Raw genomic sequence first — 22,756 nt, forward strand, 5'->3', positions numbered from 1 at the left:
ATGGCAACTGGTTCCATCGATCTTTCAAGGGCTGACTGAATGGGGGAGGGGGGAGAGGGCTTTCAATGGATATGCAAGAGATATGAATCAGCCTGGACACATTGGACTATTTGGTGTGTGGAGAGACACATGGATCCAGTTAGGGGCCTCGGTTATCCATATAGTCAATTTTCTTGCAGATCTGTATAGTTTGGGTCTGGCGTACTGCATGGTGAATTCTTTCCGGTCAGTGATTTCAGCAGGACATCTTTCCATTAGTAATATCCAGGTGGTGGAACATCCATGGGTATGTAAACTGCTTAAAGGCATAAGAATGTCTAGGCCCCCGAAACACCAATATTCTGGGCTGTGGTGTGACAATTGTGTCCTTCATCTTCTTTCGGAGTGGCAGGACAATCAATTCTCATCCAGGAAGGAGACGTCAGCCAAATTGCCTATGCTTTTATGCCTTATATCCTGGAAAAGGGACTCAGATGTTAGGGACCTGGACAACACAGCATGAGTCTTTTCTCCGGAAGGGGTTACTTTCAATATATCCTGACAGACAAAAACAAATACCAGATCAGTATCCAATCCTATGTTTGAAAGTCATCCTAAACTCTGTTTGGTAAGATGCCTGAAGGCATATGAGGAAATGATGGCAGAAATAAGACCGTCGGGTGCAAAGCAATTGTTGATTGCCATTAACAAAACCGTACAAGGCAGTTACATCCACGTCTATTGCCAGAGGGTAGCACTGATATTCGTCTTTTTGGTGCACACTCAACCAGGGGTGCCATGGCATCTAAAGCCATCCAGGAAGGTGGCTGGTTTGAAGACATTATGAATGTGCTGGAGAGGACATCAGAATCCACTTTCAAATACATTCTACTTCAAACCAATCCAAGAGGCCGCATTGCTTGTGGTGAGTAAGCTTTGAACATGCATAATCCTCGCCTCCAGTCCTTACATAAAATGAAAAATTACCTAGCTAACGCAAAGGAAAGTTTCAATTCTATTAAGGGCATGAAAGTCGAGGATTATCCCACCCTCTACATATAACATTATGGCCCTCATTCTGACCCTGGCGGTCGGTGATAATGCGGCGGCCAAGCCGCCAACAGGCCGGCGGTCCAAAATATGCAATTCTGACCCTGGCGGGAACCGCCAACACAGCCCGCCGCATTAACACTCCGCCCGCCACGGCGGAACAAACAAACAGCGCGGCGGTCCCCGCCAACAGCCAGGCGGCAGACAATGTACCGCCCACCCTATCACGACCCACCAATCCGCCACCTTTTCCGGGGCGGGAGCACCGCCGATAAAAACACGGCGGAAACAGACTACGAACGGGAAAACGCTCACCTCTACGCACTCCACGCGAGATTCCGGCAGTATGGAACCCGAGTTGCAGGTCATCCCCGCACTCCTATACCTGCTCATATACCAGGAGCACGCCCGGCGGCGCGGAAGACATCGGTGAGTACTGCACCTACGACACAGGGGAGGGAAAAGATTACCGGCACACACCCACCCACCCATACCCACTACAACACACACATCAATGCATTCCCACAGATCACTGTCACAACCCACAAACCCCCCCCCCCCCCGAAATAATGCAAAGACCAAAAGAAGAGATCATAAACGGGCAGATATATTGAAATATGGACAGCAGTAATCCCAAAAAATAAATAAACTATGTACAAAATATATACAGCTACTAAATGTAGTCCAACCACTGTCCGTGGACCACAGGGGTCCTGTGCAAAGGGGCAAGGCCCAGTCCCACGACAAGAACTCCACGGAGAGAACACTGCAGGGGCATCAGAAAGAAAATAGGACAGGCACCTCAGGGGGAAGGGAAGGGGGGGCACCTCAGCCACTTGAGTACACAACGCCAGATCCACGAGGGGACTCCATGACCACTGGGCCATCCTGGGGAGTGCAAAGCCACAGTCCATACAGTCCATACAGTGGGTGGCCTGCCCACTGGGCCATCCTGGGGAGTGCAAAGCCACAGTCCATACAGTCCATACAGTGGGTGGCCTGCCCACTGGGCCATCCTGGGGAGTGCAAAGCCACAGTCCATACAGTCCATACAGTGGGTGGCCTGCCCACTGGGCCATCCTGGGGAGTGCAAAGCCACAGTCCATACAGTCCATACAGTGGGTGGCCTGCCCACTGGGCCATCCTGGGGAGTGCAAAGCCACAGTCCATACAGTCCATACAGTGGGTGGCCTGCCCACTGGGCCATCCTGGGGAGTGCAAAGCCACAGTCCATACAGTCCATACAGTGGGTGGCCTGCCCACTGGGCCATCCTGGGGAGTGCAAAGCCACAGTCCAAACAGTCCATAACAGACCCCACTGCCACTGGAGGAGGCATGTTGGCCAGAGGACATCCTGCAGCCCTGCCCGAGATAGATCCTGCCCTGCCACGTCTGCCAAAGGGCCAGCGGTTCTTGCCTGGAAGGGCCCAGTTCAGCGATTCTTGCCTTGAAGGGCCCAGTTCAGCGCCTCTTGCCTTGAAGGGCCCAGTTCAGCGGGTCTTGCCTTGAAGGGCCCAGTTCAGCGGTTCTTGAGACGGCGGGGCCCAGTTCAGCGGTTCTTGAGACGGCGGGGCCCAGTTCAGCGGTTCTTGAGACGGCGGGGCCCAGTTCAGCGGTTCTTGAGACGGCGGGGCCCAGCGGCGCGGTTCTTGAGACGGCGGGGCCCAGCGGAGCGGTTCTTGAGACGGCGGGGCCCAGTTCAGCGGTTCTTGAGACGGCGGGGCTCAGTTCAGCGGTTCTTGAGACGGCGGGGCCCAGTTCAGCGGTTCTTGAGACGGCGGGGCCCAGCGGAGCGGTTCTTGAGACGGCGGGGCCCAGTTCAGCGGTTCTTGAGACGGCGGGGCCCAGTTCAGCGGTTCTTGAGACGGCGGGGCCCAGCGGAGCGGTTCTTGAGACAGCGGGGCCCAGTTCAGCGGTTCTTGAGACGGCGGGGCCCAGTTCAGCGGTTCTTGAGACGGCGGGGCCCAGTTCAGCGGTGCTGGAGACGGCGGGGCCCAGCGGAGCGGTGCTTGAGACGGCGGGGCCCAGTTCAGCGGGGCTTGAGACGGCGGCCGGTCTATGGCCAACTGCTCATTGCCTGGTGGTGCCCTCCTGGGCAGCGGGGATGGTGCTCCTTCAATGCCCACCTGGGCTGTGGGTGGTGGGGCCCTCTTGGCCAGCTGGGCTGGGTCCTCCCTGGGCAGCGGCTATGGGGGTGGTGGGCTCCTCCTGGGCAGCAGGCCTGCTGCCTGACCTCTCCGACTTGCTGCCCTTGCCCTCCTTAGTCGGGAGTCTGTGGCCCTTTCCTCCCTTTGGAGCTGTGGCTGGTGACTGTCTCTGGGTGGTGTCCGGGGGGGATGTAGAAGCCGGGCTCCTGCGGCGCCCCTTCCGCCTTCTGCTCTTCCCAGGGGGTGGGCTGGCTGTCCCCTTGCTGCTGGGCGAAGATCCAGACATGCGGGCTGGTGGGCTCCAATACCCCTGCACCCTTGTCAAGGGGGCTGCAGGGCTGGTGGTGGCTGAGGTGCTCTTCTTACCCCGACGAGAAGGAGGGGGGGGCTCAGGGTCAGGAAAGAAGTTAGCAGTGGCGAGGAAGAGTTTCTTGGGACAATGGAGAGTGGTAGGTACAGTGGGAATGGGAGTGGAGGGAGAGGATGTGGTTGTAGGTGAGTCACGTTTGCTGTCTTTGGGTGCAGGTGCAGGAGGGATAGGCTGTCGTGAGGTGGATGGCTGTTGGGTGGGTGGGTGGCTGCGTTTGTGTGGTGTGGAAGAGGGGGTGACAGACACAGTGGGAGAGGACACAGGGGACGTGTAAATGGCAGTGGGGGTGGTGACTGCACGTGTGCGGACTGGAGTGGAGGGTGTGCTGGTGATGGAAACACTGGCTGATGGTGAGGTGAATGGAGGTGTGAGTGTAGACGTCACAGGGAGGGAGGAGGGAGACGAGGAGGTGGGGGTCACAGAGGTGGTAGTGACTGTTGGCATGTCTGCATCGGAATGTTGCGTGTGTGAATGTCTGCGTGATCTGTGGTGCTTATGTTTGGATGAGCTTCTCTTGGGTGTTGAGGTGTGTGCAGGCTGGTCTGATGGTGTGGGTGGGACAGGCAGAGGAACAGGAGACTGGGAGGAGGGAGTTAGTAGAGGGAGGCAGGAGACAGGGACAATGGCTGCCGTCAGTGCTGAGGCCAGAGCCTGGAACGATCGCTGATGGGCAGCCTGACCCGAATGAATGCCCTCCAGGTACGCATTGCTGCGATGAACCTCCCTCTCCACCCCCTGGATGGCATTCAAAAGGGTAGTCTGCCCAACAATGAGCGTTCGGAGGAGGTCAATGACCTCCTCACTGAGGGCAGCGGGGGTAACAGGGGCAGGGCCTGAGGTGCATGGGGCGAAGGAGATGCCCGGCTTCCTGGCAGAGCGGGCACGGGGCGAACGCTGAGGGGCTGCTGGGAGGGCGGAGATGGTGCGCTGGGTGGCGGCTGTACCTGTAATGGCGGGGGGCACGGATGGTGCCACCCCCGCAAGGGAGCTCCCTTCCGAGGACGTGTCCGTGTCGCTGCAGGGTCCAGTCGTCCCCGTCGTGGAGCTCCCCTCGCCCTCCGTCTCACTGGTCCAGTCTGACTCTGTGGCATGGCCCTCCTGGGCCATGTGAGATGCAGCTCCCTCCTGCCCCGATGCCACTTCTCCTCCGCCTGATGATGCTGATGCACACAAGCACAGAAAGACAAACAAAAAGGGGGGGGGAGAGAGAAATAAAGGGATATTGAGTACATGGATCTCCGGTACAGTTAGCGGACATGACAGACACAGATGCCCCCTGCACTAAGTTGCGCACTTGGGGTCCGCTACGCATTCCGTGGAACATGCCCTACATGCCTAGAGTTGACAACTGCACCCATGGATGACACAGCCCAGGGATGGCTGTACTGACAAACTACTGAGGGTGGTGGCTGGGGACACAGGGGCTTACGGGGGTGCCCAGCCTACAGATATCGCCCTGGCCTAGGGGGACCCACAGCCCTCCTCCCCCACCCAGACACCTCCACTGCGCGACAAGAGAGTAGATAATGCTTGTACTCACCCCCTTGTGTCTGCTGTGCTGCCCTCACGCGCCCATCCAAATCAGGGTAGGCCACCGCCAGGATCCGGAACATCAGGGGGGTCAGTAGACGGCAGGCACCCCGCCTACGTTGGGAGGCCATCCCCAGCAGAGACTCGGCGGTCTTCTTGGTCCCGCGGCGGATGTCCTCCCACCTCTTGCGGCAGTGGGTGCCCCGTCGATGGTGGACCCCCAGGGTCCGGACTTCCTTGGCGATGGCACGCCAAATCCCGATCTTCTCATGGGCGCGGACCTATGTGACACGTACAGGGAGGGAGAAATACCACGTTCAAGTTTGTCTGCATTTTCCTTGCCAGTGGCCCAACGCCCCCCATCCCCGCCAGGCCCCCGCCATGCCCCCCACCAGGCCCAACATGCCCCCCATCCCCGCCAGGCCCCCCGCCAGCCCCAACATGCCCCCCCATCCCCGCCATGCCCCCCGCCATGCCCCCCGCCAGCCCCAACATGCCCCCCATCCCCGCCAGGCCCCCCGCCAGCCCCAACATGCCCCCTCATCCCCGCCATGCCCCCCGCCAGGCCCAACATGCCCCCCATCCCCGCCAGGCCCCCCGCCAGGCCCAACATGCCCCCCATCCCCGCCAGGCCCCCCGCCAGGCCCCCCGCCAGCCCCAACATGCCCCCCCATCCCCGCCAGGCCCCCCGCCAGCCCCAACATGCCACCCCATCCCCGCCATGCCCCCCGCCATGCCCCCGCCAGGCCCAACATGCCCCCCATCCCCGCCAGGCCCCCCGCCAGGCCCCCAAGCCAGCCAGTGGCCCCAAATCCAGATTGAATTAAACTCACTTGTTGGTCTGGAGGACCGTAGAGTAGCGCATACTGGGGGAGGACCCCATCCACAAGTTTCTCCAACTCCTCTCCAGTGAAGGCAGGGGCCCTTTCCCCAGGCGCAGCAGCCATTGTCCCTTCCAGACCGAGGTCACAGCAACACTTGCAGTATAGGTCCTCTCCTGTGAAAGTTCAAGTCGCAAGTGGATAAGTAGATAGAAAATGGCGGTCACGTCCGCGGCGGTGCGTACCGCGGCGGTGCGTCCCGCCACCGCCGGCGCCCTTCGCCATTGGCTCCTGAAACCCATAGGCTTCAATGTTAACCAATGCGGCTTCGCGCCGCGGTCTTCGCCCGCCGCCCGCCGCGGTGTGCCACGCCAGCGCATTGACCTCACATCCCATTGTCACACTTCACAGGTCAGGCAGCCGCCATTTCCAGGGCCCACATGGCTCAATTTCAACTGCGTCACACAGGCCTAGGCCTTGCATAGCCACTCAGACACGCCATTCACTGCATAGAGAATCGTTTACTGTGCTAGCTGTGAGTAGGTACCTGTGGGTTGCTTGACTGTGTGCTCCATGTTGTCCTTCCTAGGCACCGTCCGCTGGGTTTGGCGAGGAGACGGATGAATCCTCCCGTGTACCGACCGCTGGTGGACCTGTCGACAATGGAAGAACGCCACATTATCCTGACCTACCATCTTAACCGTGCCACTATACATGAACTGTGTGCCCAGCTGGAGCCCGACCTGATGTCCCCCATCCGCCAACCCACAGGGATTCCCCCTCTGGTGCAGGTCATGTCAGTACTCCATTTCTTGGCAAGTGGTTCATTTCAGACAACAGTGGGAATTGCTTCTGGGATGTCTCAGCCCATGTTTTCAAAGGTGTTATCCAGAGTGTTGTCTGCCCTGATGAAATACGTGAGGAGCTACATCATTTTCCCTGAGGTGGGCGAATTGGCTGCAGTGAAGGGTGATTTCTACACCCTTGGACATATTCCCAACGTCATTGGTGCCATTGATGGGACCCATGTGGCTTTGGTTCCCCCAAGAGACAGGGAGCAGGTGTACAGGAACAGAAAAAGTTACCATTCAATGAACATCCAGGTGGTGTGTTTGGCTGACCAGTACATCTCGCATGTAAATGCCAAATTCCCTGGGTCAGTGCATGACGCCTACATCCTGAGGAATAGCAGCATCCCTTACGTGATGGAACAGCTAGAGAGACACCGTGTATGGCTATTGGGGGACTCTGGGTACCCCAACCTGTCGTGGCTACTGACCCCAGTAAGGAATCCCCGGACCAGGGCAGAGGAACGGTACAATGAGGCCCATGGGCGTACTAGGAGGGTGATCGAACGCACCTTTGGCCTCCTAAAGGCCAGGTTTCGGTGCCTGCATATGACAGGTGGATCCCTAATGTACTCACCTAAGAAGGTGTGTCACATCATCGTGGCCTGCTGCATGCTTCACAACCTGGCTTTGCGCCGCCAGGTGCCTTTCCTGCAGGAGGATGGTCGAGACGGTGGTGTTGTGGCAGCGGTGGAACCTGAGGAGAGTGACGAGGAGGAAGACGACGGGGCTGAAACAGACAACAGGGACAGAATCATTGAACAGTACTTCCAATAGGACACAGGTAACAATTCAAAGATAATTTAGTAAATGTGAACTACTCTCCTGCATCTCTGCTGCCTGTCTATTTGCCCCAGTGTATGATGACTGAGTTGTGGCTTTTCCCTCCCTATTTCAGATCTGGGGTCCCCACTACGAGTCCTGTGCTTCGTTTCCCCATGGACTACAGCTTTGTGGCAGCTGTTTGTTGACTTCACTATGTACAAGGACATATTTGCACTGTCATGTCAATTACAATATATTGAAATCACAGCCAGACTCCAGATAGTTTTGTGCAAAATAGGTGTTTATTTAAGTGCTCAAAATGGGATGGGTGGTTTCAAGTGGGTGGGGGCTATGGTGAAGGAATGTCCATGGCAGAGTCCAGAGTAACAGTCACACAGGTGCATTGTCCAGAGGCCTGTGGAGAGATGGAGCATGGGCAGTTCAAGGATGGACAGGGTGACAATGTGGGACAGTGGGATGACATCAGGTGGTATCCATTGCTGGCGGGGGTCTTGACATCCTACTCTGTCTTCTTGCGAGATCTCAGGGCCCTCTTGCGGGGTGGTTCTTTTCCTGCAGGAGGTGGGGGTCTGGTGGGCTGCTGCTGTGCGGGGGCCTCCTGTCCACTAGCGCCGGCGGAGGTGGTTGGCTGTTCTTGGTCCAGGCTAGTGGCAGGGGCCCTTGGGTGTTGTTGAGTGTCCGTCCTGGTGTTGACGAGGTCCTGCAGCAGCCCTACCATGGTAACCAGGGTGGAGGTGAGGGCTCTGATGTCCTCCCTGTACCCCCGATAGTGTTCCTCCTGCAGTACCTGGATCTCCTGGAACCGGGCCAGTACCGTCGCCATCGTCTCCTGGGAGCGGTTGTATGCTCCCATGATGGTGGTGAGGGCCTCGTGGAGAGTGGGTTCCCTGGGCCCGTCCCCCCCCTGTCACACAGCTGCCCTCCGAGTTGCCCTGTTTCCCTGGGCCTCTGCCCCCTGGCCGGTGTGCCCACTACCACTGCCCCCAGGTCCCTGTTGTTGTTGGGGTGGTGGGTTATCCTGGGTGCCCTGTAGTGGTAGACACACCGCAGATTGACGCGCCCTGGAGACAGAGGCATGGGCCCGCTGGGTGGGAGCTGTGCTGGTGTTCCCAGAGGGGTTTGGGTCTGTAGTGGCCTGGGCCTGTGTGAGGGGAACCGACTGTCCAGAGGTCCCCGATAGTCCGGGCTGGTCATCGGTGTCCAGGTCGACAGAGCTGCTGTCATCGCTGACGGCCTCTTGGGTGGGGGGTGTGGAGAATTCTGGGCCCTCCGCGGCGGTGTGTTGACGGTCGGGTCCTGCAGGGGTATAGAGGTATGGTTATAGTTTCAATGTGTGGCATATGGGTGTATCTGTGGGTTCCCGTGTCACCAAGTGCTGGCATTCGTGTGTGGGGGCTTTGGTGAGGGTGGCTTGTGGGGGGGATGTGTATATGCATTGGGCATGCTTTGGTGATGGGTGTCCATGCTTAGTGGACGCATGCAGGCCTAGGTTTTGGGATGTGTGGGTTGTGATGGTGAGACATTGGCAGGGAATAGGTGTGCTGGGGGTGGGGGTGAGGATGGTGGTGGGGGTGAGGATGGTGGTGGGGGTGAGGGTGGGGGTGAGGATGGGGGTGGGGGTGAGGGTGGGGTTCGAGGATGGGGGTGAGGGTTGGGGTATGATTTGGCATGCAGGTGGGGGGGAAGCAGTAGTGAAGCTTCAACTTACCAGTATCCATTCCTCCGCCGACTCCTGCGAGGCCGTCAGGATGCAGGATGTTCAAGACTTCCTCCTCCCATGTTGTAAATTGTGGGGGTTGAGGTGGGGGTCCTCCGCCAGTCTTCTGCACGGCGATGTTGTGCCTGGATACCATGGAACGCACCTTCCCCCGTAGGTCGTTCCATCGCTTCCTGATGTCTTCCCGATTTCTGGGGTGCTGTCCCACAGCGTTGACCCTGTCGACAATCCTCTGCCATAGCTCCGTCCTTCGGGCAATGCTGGTGTATTGTATCTGTGTGCCGAACAGCTGGGGCTCTACCCGAACGATTTCCTCCACCATGACCCTGAGTTCTTCGTCTGAGAAGCGGGGGTGTCTTTGGGGTGCCATGGGGTGGTGTGTATGATGTGTGGGGTGGAGTATGTGTAGTTAAGTGTGTTGAGTGTGGTGGTGTGTGTTGTTTTGTGTGTGGATAGTGTGTGGGTGATGGTGTGGAGTGGCTGTGGCTGCTAGTTTGTGGATGGTGGTGTCTCGCTCTGGCCTTCTTTCAGAATTTTTTGGCGTAGGGGTTTGTGGGTGATGTGGGTGTGTGTTTTATATTGTATTGTGTGTGTGGGAGTGGTGTGTGTATGTGTATCAGGTGTGGAATTCAAATCGTCCAATGTGGCTGAGTTTTGTTCGTTTGTGTGTATTCTGACCGCGGCGGTGTGTCCCGCCAATGGAATACCGCGTTTGAATGACCGCCGCGTGGATTCGTGGGTCGTAATGGCATGGGCGTATTTCTGTTGGCGTGACGGTGGAGGTTTTGTCACCTCCACTTTTCCGCCGACCGCTGGTCTGGCGGTCTGTTGTGGCTGTCGGATTTTCAGAGGTTTGCCTTCTGCGGGTCAGAATGACCGTGGCGGGTTTCCGCGACCGCGGCGGGATTATGGAGGATTTCTGACCGGCGGTAGGCGCCTTTTACCGCCGAGGTCAGAATGACCACCTATGTTTTCATCTGCTTTTTATGCTTATGTGTATGTTACTAAGTTTCTGGGGGCAAATACTAGCGGGCACTATAAGCTTAGAGGTATGTTGTTTATACCAAGTTATTTCCTTTATATGTATTGTTCAAGAAGATGATGTTGACAAGTTCTTGTCTCTCTTTCAATTAAGATGACTATGCCCTTGAATTCCATCATGTGATGAAGTGTAACTACGTCTCCTTTCTAGGATCTGATTCCAAGATTGATTAAGGCTGCTTGAACTTAACTTCATACAGTGAAGAATAGGAAGGACTGGATGGGCCACTCATTTATATGGACATACAGACTGTGTTATCATTGGTTTATGGTTGTCATGTATATGTCGCTTTGACTCATGGGATATGTAGTGTTTAAAGTAAGTTTTCTATTTGACCTTTGAACCTGCTGTTCATTAAAAGTGAAGAAAGAAATGCATATTCCTCGCCTCCGTGTCCGTAATAGAATTGAAACTTTCCTTTACGTTAGATCGAAAATTTTTCATTTTCAGTAAAACATGTACTTCCAACAGCCTGCCAGTTGATTGCCTTGTGTTCTACTGCAGCATTCCAAAGTGTTCTAAAGAACAACTAGAGCACTATGGCCCAGATTTAAGAGGCCCAGCATCTCCATGCGCTACATTAGAGTCACTTTTTATGACACTAATGTGGCTCAACAAGGCCAAATTCGCTGCATCAGATTTATAAAGTGGCTCAATGCATCCATTCTGTCACTTTGTAACCCCTTGTGCCACATTACACCTGCGCTAGGCATAATGTTTGCAAGGGGGGTGTTCCCCTGTTAGGGTGATTGCACAAATGGCACAGTGAAATCTATGAGATTCCACTGCACCATTTTTAGTGGCTATTTTTCATGTCTGCACAGAGCAGCCATTAAAAAGGGGGCAGGCCATTATTCTTAATGGGCCCCTATGTACCTTGCCCGATTAGTGCCAAACTTTTTGGCGCGAATCCTTCAATGTACTACAATGTACATTCAATGTACTACAATAGCGTAACAAATTATCTCCCTAACCGGTGCCATGGTGCACAGTATGTTTAATATGGCGCACCCACGATGGCGTTAGGGGGCTACGATGGACACAATAAAAAGTTTTTAAAATTGGGCCTATCAGTCTTACTGATGACAAGAGGGTGGCACATCTGAAGCCATCTTGATTGAATCATTCTGGTAAAACTTAAAATATGTAATTTGGAAAGGAACAAAATGAGGGGGTTCATTTGTGATAGAAATTATGGTTAGTGCTGTGGAAAGAAAAATGAAGACGTTTTAAGTGAGTTCTCAAATATCTTCCTCTTCTATTTAATTAAAACACTCTGATATGCAGACTGAAATATACATTTTTAACACAAGCAGCAGGCTGCCAGTTTACTTCCGGGTGAACAGCAGCTTTACTAGAGTGTTCTAATAAGCAACTAGAGTGCTAATATTCTGAATTTATGCCAAAAGTGGCGCACATCTGAACGCAATCTTGATGGAATCTGAGTGGAAAACTGAAAGCATTTTCTACTGAGGATACTGCAGTAAATGAGAAAACTAGGGCGCTTCATAACAAATAAGTCTCCCAAGATGGCCACCAGAGAAACAAAGAGTCCAAATGTCGCACAAATATCCGACGCATGTAGCCCAAGTATACCCCAATGACAAAAGTGTGCAAAACAGTTTTATATGGTGAAGTCAGGTGTGCCACACCTTTGTAACAAATAAAGAATGTTAGCAATCTAGTTGTTCATTAGAATACTGTAGGGAGGCAGAGGTCAAGGCCACAAACTTGAACAACTGAGAATGGGGAGGAGGGTACAGAGGCAAGAAGTTGACCATGCTGGGCAAGTGGGAGGGGCAGTGGCAGAACAACGGACCATGGAGGGCAGGAAAAGGGGGGTAGGGGCAACAAACCAATCACGCAGGACAGGCAAGAGTGGTTGTGGCAATATAACAGACCACTGAAAGCAGAAGGAAGAAGCAGTGCAACCATACATGCCTGTTTCAGGCAGGAGACTCCCAACGTTTTTAAGCCCAAATGGGCTTTATTTTATCTGTCTCCTGCCTAAAATCTCCCCTTTTTCAATGTAAGTCAATAGGGACAATCAGTTGGCCAATTGAATCAAAATCTCCCTCTATTACCAAGTTCAGAATGTTGACAGGTTTGGTACACTGGATCACAGAAGGCAGGAGGAATGGGGTAGGGACATGGGCTTGGATAACAGAGGGCAGGAGGGAGATGTGCAGGGGCACACAACTGACCTTACAGGGCTTGCATCAGGGGTTGCAGCAGCACAGTACACCACACAGGACAAGCGAGACAGCAGTGCAGCACAACGGACCATGGAAAGCAGTAGGGAGGGGACAGAGCTATGCACGTGGACAACAGAGAGCAGAGGGAAAACAGGCAAGAGCAGCAAGCTGACCATATCAGACAGACAGGAGGGACAGTTGCAGCATAATGGAGCATGAATGGCAGGGGGGAAGGGGCTGGGGCATGACAACAGGCCAGATGCAGCGGGAGGGAGGGGATAACAGGGTGCTCATGGAAAACGAAGGACAGTGGTCAAGGGGCAGAGCATGAGCAAGATCACCATGGAGGGCAGGTGGGATGGGCACTGGAAGCACAACACAACATAGAGGACAACAGTGAGACTATAACGGCATACACAAAGACAACGGAGGGAAGGTGGGAGGGGGTCAAAGACAGCAAGCTGACCACACTGGGTAGGTGGGAGGGGCTGTGGCAACACAAAAGACCATGCGTGGCAAGTGGGAGGGTTAGAGGCAGCCCAATGGCCATGGTGGGCAAGAGGAAGGGGACAGGAGCATGCACAAAGGACCATGGAGGACAGAAGGGAGGGGCAGTGGTTGGACACAGACAAGAGAGGGCAGGGGAAGGTACTTTACAACAGACCATGCAGGGCAGGCAGGAGGAGCTGTTGCAGCACAACAGAGCATGGAGGGCAGAGGGTAGTGGCAACAAAATGGACCTTGGAGGACAGGAGGGAGGCAATAGGGGCACGGAACTCAAACAGGCAGGATGGAGGTGGCAGGGACAGGCGGCAGCCATCTGACGATGCTGGGGAGGTGGAAGGGGCATTGGTAGCTCAACAGAACGCTCAGTAGATAGGAGGGGCAGGTCTGTGGAACATGGTGGGCAAAAAGGAGGGAGCAGTGGCATGCACACAGAAATCAGAGGACAGGGGTAAGGAGGGTAGGAACAGCAAGCTAAGCACCGAGGCTAAGCAGGAGGGCAATGAAGGGGCATAGAATTGGGCAACAGAGGGCAAAAGGAGTGAGCAGTGACATCATGCTAAATGGAGGTCAGTGGCAGCACATCAGACCATGCAGGGCAGGAGGGAGGGGGATGGTGCACGGACTCGGACAACAGAAGGTAGGGAGGAGGTGGATGGGGCAGCAAACTAACTGTTCAGAGCAGGTGGGAAGGGCAGTGGCTGAACAATGGCCACACGGGGCTGTCATGAGGGAGCAGGGGCAAAGACTTGGACAATGGATGGCAAGGAGGAGGGGGGCAGGAGCAGCATGCTTTGGTGGAGGCAGCAGAATGGCAGAATTGGCCCTGCATCTAACCCCCCACCATGCATTGCAATGGACATCTTATTTAACATTTAAAAAATCCTAGAAAAAACCCTAGAAACCCTAGAAAAGTCACTGAAAAAACAAAGGTTGCCGGGACATTTTACTTAGGAAATAAAATGTAAAAAAACATAGAAATTCACTAAAAAAACAAAGGTTACAGAGACGTTACAGTTAGGTTCACATTTTACACACTGAAAACCATAGAAATTCAGCTGTTATAGTTAGAGTTATTTCAAGTAGCAATAACTGGTGCCCTAAGGTAACTATAACTCACGCCCTCACCATGCACTGCTCATTACTCTAGATATCACATCACTCATGCCATCTTCTATGACATCATTGATAATATCACTGCAACATTTGCAGTAAAGTTAGTGATGAGAAAACTGTGCATAGCGAGGGCGCGAGTTATAGTTACCTTAGGGAACGTAACTATAATGCCCCTGTAACCTTTGCTTTTTTTTAAATATATATATATATATATATATACATATATAGGGGGTCATTTTGACCTCGGCGGACGGCAGTAAAATGTAGAAAAGTACTGCCAACAGGCTGACAGTACTTTTCCCCATATTATGACATTGGCGGTTTGGCTCAAGCCAAACTGCCAATGTACCACACTGTCCGCCACAGCGGTAATGACCGCCGGGCTGGAGACTTCAGTCTCCAGCCAGGCAGCCGTCACTAGCACGCCCATGGGATTATGACCCCACCTACCGCCATGGTTTACGTGGCAACCTTACCGCCATGAAAACCATGGCGGTAGGCACTTTCAGTGACAGGGAATTCTTTCCTTGTCACTGATAGGGCTCTTCCCTGCCCCCTCTCCCCCCCAGGTTTCCCCCCAACCCCCCTCCTTCTCCAGACCCCTCCACGACATACATGCAACTTCACTCACCAACGAACACAAGCATACACACACTCATACCCACATTCATCCTACATGCATACATCCATTCACACACACGCAAATCCAGCTGTGGTCATAATACGGCTGAGAGCTGGTAGCCACGGCGACGGTCTTTTGACGGCCACCACTAGGCAGTTATAATTAGGACCATGTTTCCATTGAAAAAGTGTGTTTTATGACTTGCCTATACCTTCAGCACCGTTTGACGAATCTTCACGAAAAGTGTGCCAGTGATTCTTGTTGTTCATGGAAAGTTTCAGGGTGATCCGTCAAATGAGGGCACAGAAAAAGGGGGGTCAAAAAATATGTGTTTCCCATGTCAATTCCCATAGGAAATTTAAACATGACTAGTGCCTGAACCAGGTAGCTGTTGGTGCGAAGATCATGCTTTCAGTTATTTGGTGTAAATCCTTTTAGTAGTTTTTGAGATATTGGAGGGAATCCAAATTTGTATATCTGTGGCCGCAATGACCTTCCCAGAAAAAAAGATTAAAAAAATAAGACAAGGGCCAGGGTAGAATCACCATGACCCCTTAGCTCTGGTGCTGGGGTCCCAGAGGGACCACCCAAGGCTAGAAATAATTTTTTTTAAATGTTTTGCCACAATTTCACTTAGACGTCGCAAATTCACGAGGAAAAATAAACAAGCATAGGCTGCCACACTTGTTTTTAAGAAGCCCCTGGGTGGGCCAGGTCCCGGGGTCATTGACATTTTTAATGCAGGGTACCGCCCAGCTACCCAGCAATCCCAGGGCCCACCACCTCACCGGGGCTTTAACAAAGTTGAATGCGAGGAGGCTGCTCGGCTCCCCTGCAGCCCAGGGATCGCCACCTCGCCGGGGCCTTAAAGAGATACAGTGCAGGTGATCTGCGCAGCCCCCCACAGCCGTGGGGACTGCTACCTCCCTAGGGCTTTAAACAGATATAATGTGGGGGCTGAGCAGCCCCCCCAGAGCCCTGGCAACCGCCACCTCCTCCCAGCTTTAAATACATGCAATGAAGAGGGGCACACAGCCACCGCACAGCCCTGGGGACCGCCACTTCCCGGGGGCTAGATTATGTTGCCAATAATGTCCCTGAGGACTGCTACCCTCCAGGGTGGGCTCCTGCTTTGTCCCGGACAGTGCCTAATTTGTAAATAAAACCGTGCTGGTGCTCAAAGCAAAGCTCTCCTATAAAAAACATGTGGCTGCTGCAATTACATGTGCAAGCACGGAATACTGAGGCAGCGTAATCCTGAAGCCATCTCGGGCCTCATTAATCCATTTACAGCCACTCCTTGCCCCTTCACCTCACTCTTGCAGCTTCCTGCTTTTCCCCTTTCGGATGCTTTTTCATTTTTCTCTTCCTCCGTCTTTCCCATATATGTCTTTTGCTTGCAGTAAATGATTGAGGCAGAAAAATAAGTGCCGACCCTCAAAAATAAGTGTTGGTGCACCGGAAACCACAAGCACAAATTAAGCACTGGTCCCGGGGTGCCCACCTGTGGGACATAGCTGTTTGCTTTTGCTTGATGGGAGCTAACAGCTACATAGCTATATATATATATATAGAGCTATGTACAACTAGATAACAGGTTAACCTCCAATGGATCAAATGTTGTCATTTGTCTGTATGGTAAGGATACTATACCCAATACTCTAATTGAAAAAAAAATGTAAACAAGTAAAAACATGATCTGACTGCAAATAATGAAGTAATGCAGCCATGGTACTAATTCAGACCAGTATGTAACATCATATTAGAATCTATAGGTTATATCAGCTACCTGGGAACGCTACTCAATGACATATATTGGGGCAAAAATGCCATCATTCATGCTTTTATCAATATAAGAGACTGAGTAAGTAAGTATCCAACCACATCTGCTATTTCACAAATGAATAATACAGTCTAGGTATCAAGGTAGTGCAAATAAACAATGTTTCATATCTGTGGTGTGCTACTAAGGTTCTGGAGGGCAAATGTAATGTAATGCTTTAATAGGTATCTGGTATTTTCACTGTTGGTTTGTCAATCAACTTGTATTATGTTTTTTATTTTGAAAAAATGTTTAAACTGATTGAGACTGCATATCCTAGAATGCTGCATAAGGGCATATGATGGAATACTAGATATGGTTGACATAGAAAATGCACTCACTAACTGTGATCAAGACTTTTCTCGTCGAAACGCGTCACTGATGGTATTTGTTTACACTGGTGACTATTAAATGCAACTGCCAAGTCTCTTGGAGTGCTGTGTTTCCATTTGGTGACCATATACTTACAAGGAAATGGTCTGTCCCTGACGCAGGCACCAGCTGCTGAGCGCGCCATTAGAGGACTGTTTGGTTTGCGTGTGTGTGTGTGTGTGTATATATATATATATATATATATGAAAAACAAAACGGCTCTCAAAGGCACCGCGCTCCAATTACCGGTGCTACTGCTGAGGCGAGCCAACCCGAAACAATGTTTTGAATCAAAGATTAGCAGTGCACTCCATTAGGGGTGATAATTCTAGCGTTTATTTCATATTCAAGCTGGAAAAATAAAACGAACGACGCGTTTCGACCGTCTGGTCTTTTTCGAACTCGAAAAAGACCAGACGGTCGAAACGCGTCGTTCGTTTTATTTTTCCAGCTTGAATATGAAATAAACGCTAGAATTATCACCCCTATTGGAGTGCACTGCTAATCTTTGATTCAAAATATATATATATATATATATATATATATATGTTACCTACTGGTGGTCACCAGTAGGTAGTTATAGTTAGGACCTAGCTTCCATAGGAAAAGTGTTTTATGTCTTGCTGTTAACTTTGGGCGTTTGACAAATCTTCAAAAAAAATTCAAAACTAGTTTGCCACTCACTTCAGCTTATGTTTGAAAAGTTTCGGGGTGATTTGTCGAGTGAGGGCTCAGAAAAGGTGGGCTCACAAAATGCATTTTCTCTATGCAATTTCCCATTAGGATTTTAGACACAACTACAGCCCGAACGACTGAACGAAATTACACCAACTTTGCTAGAAAGCTAGATCTTGGACGTGAAAAATCTGTTTTTGTAATTTTATGTAAATCTGTTCAGTAGTTTTGGAGTCATTAAAAAAAATAGATTTCTGTTTATCTAGAAGGCGGATCCAAGTGCCAAAGCAATGCCAAGATTGGCTGACACCAACCTGAAAGAAAAGTTGCTGCCACCATTTTGGGTATCAGGACTCAGTCCTTGGGGGAGGAGGGTTAAAAGTTAACAGTGATACAGTGACAGAAAGGATCATGGTAGAGGTACCCGGACCCCATGTGATTGATGGAGGGGTCTGTGAGGGATCCCTCATGGGCAAGAAAATGTCCAAAAATGCTTTTGGATGTGCGCAAAGTCTGATTTTCCCCCGCTCCCTTCCCAGCGTCAAAGATCATCCTTGGCACCAAAGCCACAGGCCTGCATCAATGCGGTACGGACCGAAGATGATGCTGATGTTTCGCATCATATATCTCAGGAACAATGAATAGCATTTTATGGAGGTGCCGATCACATCAGAAACCAACTGCTGAGATATCATCGAATTGTGTAAAATACCTCATGAAGTAGACTGTCATGTTGCCCAAGTATCAAACTCAGAGCATCCTGATGCTGATTTTAAACAGATGTTTGATTTTTTGCAAAACTTTTGTACCCAAAGAAATGAAATCTGCTTTTCCTTGTCATGAGTGGCCACCATACAGGGAATCTGCTGGTGGACAAAGATTTCAGGATCCAAATGCAAGGAGAAATGGTGTCTGGAGATAGAAGAATTGAGAATGGGGTTAATAAGCCTCGGATGGACATGACATTAGCAGAACTTCAGGAAATGGCTGCCTGCCATCAACACCAAATTGAGGCTCAGCAGCAAAATGCTGTCTACCAAGGAACAGCGTTTGAAGTACATAAAACAGCAGGATCAGTGGCAGCAGCAGCAAGCTGCTGAGCAACAGAAGCTCCAAAGGTTAAGGGAGATGGCAGAAAATCAGGAAGCTAAGCTTTTAGAAAGTGCAGGCACTCAAAGGCCATGTGGAGCAGAAAAGACTTAGCAATGGAAAGGTTGTGGAGAAAATAGAACTCGTGAACAGCATGTTCCAAGAGACGCAGAAGGAGTTGCCTGTTCCAACAGAAGCAGAAGGAGTTGAGAGGTGCTGTGTCCAAGGTGGAGGAACTTAGTAGACAATTAAAGATGCTGAAGAATGGCAAATTGATACGTATCATGACAAGCAGTCAGCAGTAGAAGTGCTGGACCATCTCTAAAAGGAACTGCAGGTGCAGAATGCCAAGTTGCAGCAACAGAGGGAGAGTTTGAACAAGTGAAATTCTGAGGTGGCATCTATGGATAAGTGTGTAAATGAGCTGTTGGAAACGGTTCTCAAAGAAGGCAGCACTACAGAAGAAGGAGAATGTACCACAGGTGGTATCATCTACTAATCATGTGGCTCAAGTTGGTACCTACATCCAATCTGCCACCATGCCACATTTCCCATCCAGACAAGATGTCCTGGTAAAACATGCCTGCCCAGAAGGGATCAGAAGACTGCAGGTTCGAGATGGACCTCTTAAAACACAGACTATTCCTAACATGAGAGCTGGCACAGGATCGGAGATGAAGCTGTTGAGTGGCTCATCATCCCAAGGGGTTACACCCCCACCCACTGTCCCTGATTGGAGTAATTCAAATAGCAATACCGTTAACACAGGATCAGCAAAAGGAACTGAGAATGCCATAGGGCATGCTGGCAACAGTGGTGTCCTTCTGAAAGGGAGACAAAAAAGGTGGCCATAGGCCATATTCGATGTTTGATTCAATGGATCAATCACTGGGCTGCCAGTGTTTGGCATGCTGCGTAAAAGCCAAAGCAGCGAAGATCTCCTTTAAGATGCTCAGACTAACAACAAATTTACGACTAAGGTACCTCCACCGGTTCCTTCTAAACCAAAACAAATTAATTTGCTTTAATTTGGACAAGTCAGCCAACCCCTTACAGCTGATACCAATGAGTATGAAATGCCTTCCGCTATTGCATCGCTTAATAACAAGCAGAATCTAACCATGCAGCAGTCCAATACCTCTCAGCAGAATCCACAAAAGAGTGCTCTACCACCTGCACCACTATCCAACAACCGAGACCCGCCTTAGACATCCTCTTCAAGCTGAATAACCCCCTGCTGCCACTGTGAGACCTATCACCCTACTACCCTCGAAAGAACCCCCTCTACAGCCACCTCAGACGCCACAGATGTTTGCAGCCAGTTCCATTTATTCACACAGCAGCAAGCCCATGGGAAAAACTTCCTTCAAGCTGTACAGTCTGCTCTCACACGGTCGCAGACCCGAAGTTCACATTTTCCTAGTACAGTATATGGAAAGTCTGTCATCCCAGGTTCAGGGCCTCAGAATCAACAACAGACACTTTACAATCAGCAGATGAAGAACGTTGGTGAGGATGGTGAGGCTGCTAAGTCCAGAACCTGATTCAGAGAGCCCTTCTACCCACGAGTATTCAGAAACTGAAAGAATCCCAGACCCGCTCAGCCCAACCAAGCTTCTGCCTTTTCTATCCTATCCATTTGTGCATGCTCTCACCCCTAGTTTTGGTGTACTGCACTCTAGTTCCGTTTACTAAATAGGATCTTATCTTAAATCAGGGAAGACAGGGCAATAGGACTGTCCATTGAACAGAGCCAAATGATTTTTATACATCTAATTGTTGCTTTGATGACATTCAAAGCAGAGCTGGTCTCAGATATGCTGTTAAGAAGAGTGTTATGGTAACTCATTCAATCAACCTTAAAGCAAACAGTCTTGTACACAATTGTATTTCTGAGAATTAGTAGTGTTACTGGAACATAACATGGGATTCACCTGCAGTTGCCTGTGTTGGCGCGTCTGAACTTAATAAGTAAACTTACAAGGGGACACAAATAGGTCGATTAACTTTTTGACTCGCATTTAAGATGTTCCCACCATAAATCCAGTACATGCAGATCAATAATCAATAACCAATCAATAACATCAACAATCAATGATAATCAATACCATTAGTAATCAAAATTTCCACACACCATGACCTTTCAGTCATGAATAACCACACCTTTTAGTAAATGTTCGAATATTTATTTCCCTATATTAACAATGCTAATGTCACATAAGATAGTCTCATTGTCAAATGATAAACATACAGAAACAACACTGGATGTCCAAATCGGCGAAAGAAACACAATCTAACCAAAGCTTGAACCACTACACATTCTAAAGTTACAGTGCAAATTAATAACAAGATCAACTGCACAAACGATATCACATACATTTAGATTCAGCAAAGAAAAGAAATTGGCTGTTACTCCATGTAGCGAACTTCCGTTAGTGAGGATCTTATCTAACACCAGATTAGCATCAGCATGTTGGACTTCATGCAAAACAATTTAGTCAACACAAATTTGGAAAGACACATACCTATGGATCTATTAAAATAGCGCAGTTGGTACCTAGAAATAAAAGCAATAGACATAGCAAACAACATCAGTGATAGTATACCTCTCCTCAATTGGATAGGCAAGCTAAGATAGTCTTCGTCGTCAGGGCATCAGTCCAGTCTGCAAGGCATCAGAATTCAGCATCAAAGTTCAGAAAACGCGAAGTCTTTAAGCAGTTTGAAAGGACAGAGGCAAACCCTCAAGAATAACGGGGAGAATGGCGCACCTCCTCTTAGTGCAGTCCGGCTAAGTTAGATTTCCTAAAACTACTTCCCAAGTCCCTATTGGTCAGGGGATTTGCATGTTCACACTTTGTCCAATAAAACTAAAACTTCAAATCTACATTTCTACTAGTTCACAGTTCACATGTCGATGACCGGCTCCTCTTATCCTGTTCTCATCATCCGGCTCGTCAGGAAACAATATTGTTGCAGCTTATACTCTAGTCAGTGTGGTTATTGCTCTCTCCTGAGAAAGTCAGTTTTACAAAGATTACATTTACAATGTTACATTTAGCAAGAACAGCATCTTCTAGCAAGCAGTTCTCATGGGAAAGACTTTTAGCTACTAGCACATTTGGTCAGCACAGTGGAAAATCACAATTAAATTCTCTAAGCAGGCATTTTATTAATCGGTTTAGAAATACAGTGTGACATGAGGTCGTGCAACTAGGCCAAGACCTCCACTAAGTTAAGGCCTACAATTAATAAAGTTAATACATAACGCATGACCCTTAATATGACATATTACTATGTTAATCAAACAAAAGCTCAACATTTCATATTAATAAGCCATTAATAAGTACACTTCGTAAACATTGGCGGCACTCACGTGGTCATACTTTCCAATGCGTGCATTATTTTTCTCAATATTATTACATTTTCTACGCTAATCTATTACTCAGAATATGTGAATATTCATTAATATTTTTATTAAAACACTTGCTCTAACACCTGATTGTTTGGATTGAGCAGTAATATGGTGTTTGCCTCTACTAGTGTTTATGGGGAGATGATCAGCATGTACAGCTTCATTCTATCCTTTACAGAAAATTGGAGTTATAAGATCAGCAACACTTTGAATAACTATGTTCCCAGCACATCTGGCCCTGATGCCCTTCTCACCTGCACATTCTTTTATTGCCTGCTTAACCTCTTCGTTGCGCCGACGCCCACACACCCTCCCTGGTGCGGGTCACGACCAGTGGCCGACACCAGGAAGGGTATCAATAAATCCTCGGGTGCGTCGCACCCGAGGATTTATTATTTTTTTTAAACCCCCCCGGGAGACACGGAAGCTTCCGTGTCTCCCCCCACCCCCCACCCGCCCCTTTGTGACGTCAGCGCGCCTCGCGGCGTGCTGACGTTGCAAAGGTGTTTTCCCCATCAAAGCAGGAAGCAGCCTTGCGGCCGCTTCCTGCTTTGATGGGGAAAACGGCCTTTCCCACGTTCGGGAAGGCCTCGTAAGAAAGGGGAGTGTCTCCCCTTTCTTACGAGGCCTTCCTGAAAGTGTTTCCTGGCCCCCGG

General features: G+C 50.5%; 1 long non-coding RNA gene and 1 pseudogene across 4 annotated transcripts in view; both read left to right on the forward strand.

Moving 5' to 3' along the window:
* Positions 1 to 22,756, forward strand: part of LOC138297250 (uncharacterized) — a 253,742-nt gene that overhangs the window by 80,780 nt on the left and 150,206 nt on the right. The gene's annotated exons all lie outside the window — the stretch shown is intronic.
* Positions 18,179 to 20,380, forward strand: LOC138295192 (apoptosis-stimulating of p53 protein 2 pseudogene; annotated as a pseudogene).

Source organism: Pleurodeles waltl, chromosome 5 (genome assembly GCF_031143425.1).
Source record: "Pleurodeles waltl isolate 20211129_DDA chromosome 5, aPleWal1.hap1.20221129, whole genome shotgun sequence".
Classification (NCBI taxonomy): domain Eukaryota; kingdom Metazoa; phylum Chordata; class Amphibia; order Caudata; family Salamandridae; genus Pleurodeles; species Pleurodeles waltl.